Genomic DNA, 5,965 nt, shown 5'->3' on the forward strand with positions numbered 1-5,965 from the left:
CATCTCCTACAAGTCCCGATTTGTACTAGATTCTTGTCCTCAAAGAATTCCCATTACAACACACCCACTGAGTGGCCACCTCGCCTGTATTTGAAGGCATCCAGTGAGGTGCAAACCACTACCTCCCAAGGCAATACTTTCACTCTTGAACAGCCCTAGAAAGTTTTCCCTGTTATCAAACCTGTTTGTCTCCACAGCATCCACCCATAGCTACTAATTTTGTCCTTTGAGATCAAATTTAATCCCTCTTGCATATGACAAGGCTCCACACGCTTGAAGATAGTTCTCATGTCTCCCATGAGCCTTCCCCATGTGAAATATCCCCAATTCCTTCAATGGTTCTTTGAGAATGGACTATATCATGGCTCCTCACCATTTTGGTTGCCCTCCTGAGGATGCTCACTGGCTTTCCAACATCCGTCCTACAATATGGTGCCCAGAATTGAGCACAGGACTCCACAGGTGGTTGGACCAGAGCTTGGGTTTGTGTGGTACACACCCATAATCGAATCTGATCTTGACAACAGCAAACCTATGAGGCAGGCAGATAGGGAAAAACATTATTATTTCAGTTTTACAGAAAAGGAAACTGAACCCCAGGAAGTAAAGTGACTTGCCCACAGCCACACATCTAGTAAGAGGCATAGCCAGGACTAGATGCAAGAACTTTTGACATCGAGTCCTAGGTTCTTTCTACAGCAACACATTTTGGTTCTCTTGCTTCTGGGGTTGGTGACCTAGCACTGGGGGTTGCCAAGGATGACCCCAGACCAAGAGGTTAGCACTGGCAGTCATGTTCTTCTCCACCCAGGGAACTGGAAACACGAACACTTTGTGATATAAACACCAGGTTACACTTTCATTTCACCAGTCAGTATTGGTTTCACCAGGAACCAAAGTGGTTTGCATTCTCTGAGCCCAATTCACTAATGCGGAGATACCTGTGGTTCCGTTGATGGAGGTTTGAATTAGTGTTGGCAGTTTTCTAGATTCACTTGGCACTTACATCCAGTACCAAGAGGAAGAGAGGAAGAAAGGAAGAGAAAACATCACATAAGGACAACGCTTTGTAAATTAAATCCTACTCACCGACGTGATATATGCAGGGGTGCAATGAGATGACATTTCTTCATATATTCCCTGATAAAATGTTATCTATAGGGGAGACCCCCAAGCCATGGGGCGGGGGAGAAGGTCAGATGAGGTGATCTCTAAGTTTTCTTCCATCTCTAAGATTCCGTAATTATTTTATTAGGAAACAGGAAAACCTAGGTTCAAATCCCACTTCTGACCTTTACTTAGCTTTCTGACCTTTCTGACAAGTCACCTAACATTTAGGTGCTAAGCACTTCTGAGCCATGGTTTTCTCATCTCTGAAATGGGAGAGAATAATGCCACACTGCCAACCCTGAAGGGTTGGTGTGAGGCAGAAATGAGATTAGGACGGGGAGTGGGACTGCTTTGCAAACCTTAAAGAGCTCTATATATGGAAGCTATGATCACTGAAACTTAAACACCATCGCTCAGCATAGGCCTGTACCTGGTATACCCTTTCCCTCACCAGGCTCCCTTGTCCAGTTAGTTTCTATTAGATATAGGTCTCCTGACACTGATCCTGAGACAACTTGAATTCAGCCTTAGGTGGTGCAGTGAATAGAGTGCTAGGCCTGGGGGCAGGAAGACTCATCTTCCTGAGTTCAAATTTGGCCTCAGACATTTACTAGTGGTGTGACAAGTCACTTAACCTTGTTCGCCTCAGTTTCCTCATCTGTAAAATGAGCTGGAGAAGGAAATGGCAAGCCATTTGTGTATCTCTTCCAAGAAAACACCCAAATGGGGTCGTGAAGAGTCTGACATTACTGAACAACATTTTGGGGGCAGCTAGGTAGCGTAGTGGAAAGAATGCCAGACCCAGAGTCAGAAGACTCAGCTTCTTGAGTTCAAATCTGGCCTCAGACACTAGTTGGGTGACCCTGGGCAAGTCACGTAACCTTGTTTGCCTCAGTTTCCTCATCTGTAAAATGAGCTGGAGAAGGCAATGGCAAACCAGTCCAGTATCTTTGCCAAGAAAACCCCAAAAGGGGTCACAAAGAGCCAGACACAACTGAAAAACAACAAAGTATTTGGAAAGGTATTATGATGGCTAGAAACCATAGCAGTGTAAGGTTTGCAAAGTGTTTTCATCGCAACAGATGGAGGGCAAATATTATTATTTTCGGTTTATAGAAAAAGAAACTTTAGGAGGTGAAGTAACTTACCCATAGCTAGTAAGTGGCAGGAACATCTGGATAGGTCCTTGGACTCCAAGGCCAGGGAGGAGGGAGGAGATGCATTTCTGAAAAGTTATAGGCAATATTTATTTTGTAAACTGATTCTCCATGTCCTGCGGGAGCCATATCATTTGATGAAACATTTAAAAAGAAAAGTTTTCCTAATTCCTGATTTGGTCATTTCTGCAAAAATACTGAAGCTTAATCTCCCCCAGACTCAGTTTCCCCAGAGGTAAAATGATACTCAGATCCTACACCTCTAAGGGTTGTTGTGAAGGCTTCGCGCACCTCCAAATGCTATAGAAATGTGATTGATCATTATCACAGTGAGACTGCTGTATCTGCAGTTAGAGGACCCAAGGCTGATTCTTGGTTTTACCAGCTGCTGTGATGTTGGGTAAGTCACAATCTATGTGACAAGTTTAGGCTTCAGTCTCCTTATATGTAGGAGAAGGGTAATGCCTGTGCCACATACCTCAAAGGATTATTGTGGGGCTCAAAAGAAATATTTATGTGAAATTAACAGGTATAGGTCAGCTATTACTATCAGTTATTGGGTTGACTTAAAATAAGGTTGACCTGTATTGAAGCATCACGAGAAGTTCTCGGTGTGGCCACAAGGTGTCAGTATTGACAAGGGAGTTCAAAGATTAGGTCCATGTAGGTCAGGCTTTCATGGGTCCAACAAGATCTTGGAACTCATATTTAGAAGAGACTTTAGAGACCATCCAGTAGAACTGCTTTATTTTAAATAAGAATAAACTGAGGTCCAGAGAGGTTAAATGAAGGAAAATTCTGTGATTTCACAGGTTCGTAGACTGTTTAAGCTGGAAGGTACCTTAGAAATCACGTAGTCCAATCCTCCCATTTTGCAGATAAGAAAACTGAGGCTTGAGGGTCTTTTTCTGGGTTCCTCCCTGGGAGAGGGTAATGCTGCTGTGCTGGAAATGGATCCAGGATTCGGATTCTTTTCCCTCCCCCACCCAAAATACTTCCATTCCTGCATTGTTGTCTCCCTGCACATTAAGACTGTGGGAGTAAACTATATAACTTTACTGGAGAATCCCCCAATTTTCTCCACCCAGAGGGCAAGATCCCCTTTTCCCAGAATCCTCTTGTGCCTGGATGTGTATAAGGGACCTAGTGAAGGTGGTAGCTTTAGATACCCCAGAGAAGAGGCTGCCCTTTGGGTGGCTCTCATCATTGTCTTGGACTGAAAACTTCCTGCAGGGGAGGAAATGTCTTCTCTGCTCTTTTGGGATTGGGATCCAGAAGACTGCTTTTTGAGGGGAGGGTTTGGGAACATGGTTTTCAAGTGGTATGGGGATGGAGGCTCAGGTTGGAGGACGCTGTGAGGGGGAGCATGAACTACAAACCACAACCAAACCACAAATCAAAAGCAAATTCAATCCTTGAGCATCCTAGGGGCTGGGGAAGGAGAGAGAGAGAGAGAGAGAGAGAGAGAAATGGGATGTCTCTGTCTAATTCAATTTAATTCAAAAAACATTTAGACAGAGTCCCTACTGTGTGCTGGGCACTGTCCTGGATGCTGGGACTACCAAGCAAAAATGAAACACTCTTGCCTCCAGGAGCTTACCATCTACAAGGAGAGGGGGCGGAAATAAAAATGCATGAATGAGCATCTGGAAAACAGATACTAGATCTAGCATTTAATAAGTACTTACTGTGTTGCAGGCACTTGGCTAAGGGCTGGGCAAATAAAAGTCACTCCTGACATTCCCATAGAGGGAGGGGGGAAAGAAACCATAAAGGGGAAGAAAAAGGAATCTGATGGTGTCTATGTGGTCGAAGTGGAATGGAGGTTTGAGCCCCAGAGAGGTAGGGCAAAAGCTAGGTCCTCAGAGCCATATGGAACAAATATAAAGGACACATTTGGGGTGGGTAGGGGATGGGAGAACTTTAACAATCCCAAGCTGAAATGGTTATGAGGAACCCGAGAAAGTATGGATCAGGCAAAGCCCTTCTGCTCCTAGACCTTGGATCCAGTGATTCCTGAGAAACAGCCCTCTGAGAACCTGGGAGTCAGGTCACTTGGTTTCCCTTCCCAGTGCTCCAGACCCAGGCCATAGTCTCTGCAAGTTTGAGCCCCTGCTTCATGCTGTGGCCAGGACAAGGTCCCTCTGACTTGAAAGACCAAATGGCGAGGCATGGCATGATGGTGGGACCCTTAGATCTCGGGTTCAGATTCTGGCTCTGCCTCATTTAGTAGCTATGTGACTTTGGACAAAGCTACATGACCTTTAAGGGTCTCGTTAACTCTAGATGCCATGACCCTTTCAGGCCTCATGGAGAGGAGTCCCTTACCCTCTGTTTCCTTATCTATAAAAATGAGAGAGGGGTAGATGGTTGGGCCTGGAGCCAGGAAGCCTCATCTTCCCAAGTTCAAATCCAGTCTCAGACACTTACTAGCTGTGTGACCCTGGGCAAGTCACTTCACCCTTCTTGCCTCAGTTTCCTCATCTAAAAATGAGGATAATAGCACCTTTCTCTGCAGTTTTGGGGGATAAAATGAAATAATGTTTATAAAGTGCTCGGCAAATCTTAAAGCACTACGTAAATGCTAACTGTTGTCAGTATTACTACCTTGGAGAGGAGTCATACTCTTTCCTTCTCTAGGCTTCATTTTCATCTTCTGTCAAAACAAGGACATTGCCTTAGATTGCTTGTTTAATCAATTAATCTAAATATTTCTTGTGCATTTGCTACGTGCCATGTACTAGAGATACAATAAGGAAACAGTCCCTTCCCCCAGGGAGTTTAGATTCTATCAGGAAGACAATGGATATCTATCTATACACACACATACAACACACACACACACACACACATATACTAAATTAATACATAAATATAAGATTATTTGGGAGGGAGGTATTAGCAACTGGGGTGAATCAGAAAAGTTTTCATGTAGAAGGCGTTGCTTGAGCTGAGCCTTGAAAGAGAGGAAGAGGTGAGGAAGGAATACATTTTTGACATGGGAGACAGGCCAGTACCAAGGTTCGTAGACTAGAGATGGAGGGTCATGGGGGAGGCACGAACCAAAATGGCAAAACCTGGATCTGGATTCTGGCTCTGTAATTTGTTAGCTGGCTGACTTTGGGCAAATGACCTCCCCTCTCTGGGCCTCAGTTTCCTTGCCTGGAAAAAAAGGCATTGGGATATATATGTATGTATAATCATTGTTTCATTTTATCCCCCAAAACTGCAGAGAAAGGTGCTATTATCCTTATTTTTAAATGAGGAAACTGAGGCAAGCAGGGTGAAGTGACTTGCCCAGGGTCACACAGCTAGTAAGTGTCTGAGGCTGGATTTGAACTCAGTTCTTCCTAACTCCAGGCCCATCCCCCATAGAATTTTACAGCTGGCAAGAACCTTAAAGTCGAACTCCATCCCCTCATTTTTATTGTTTTTGGGTATCTTTATATATATATATACACACACACATATGTGCGTATACACACATGCATGCACACATGCACATATATACACGTATGTATGCGTACCTACGTACCTACGTCCATACCTTTATATAGCTTCTCAGAGCTTGGCTTCATCTTTCAATGCTATGATTCTCTCTCTGCCTTAGAGGGGATATTGTCATCCCTGCCCGCCCCCTGCTGGCTGAAGTGAATATTGCCGAATCAACCATTGAAAGATGAGTTAGTATTTTTTTC

This window comes from Trichosurus vulpecula, chromosome 2 (genome assembly GCF_011100635.1).
Source record: "Trichosurus vulpecula isolate mTriVul1 chromosome 2, mTriVul1.pri, whole genome shotgun sequence".
Classification (NCBI taxonomy): domain Eukaryota; kingdom Metazoa; phylum Chordata; class Mammalia; order Diprotodontia; family Phalangeridae; genus Trichosurus; species Trichosurus vulpecula.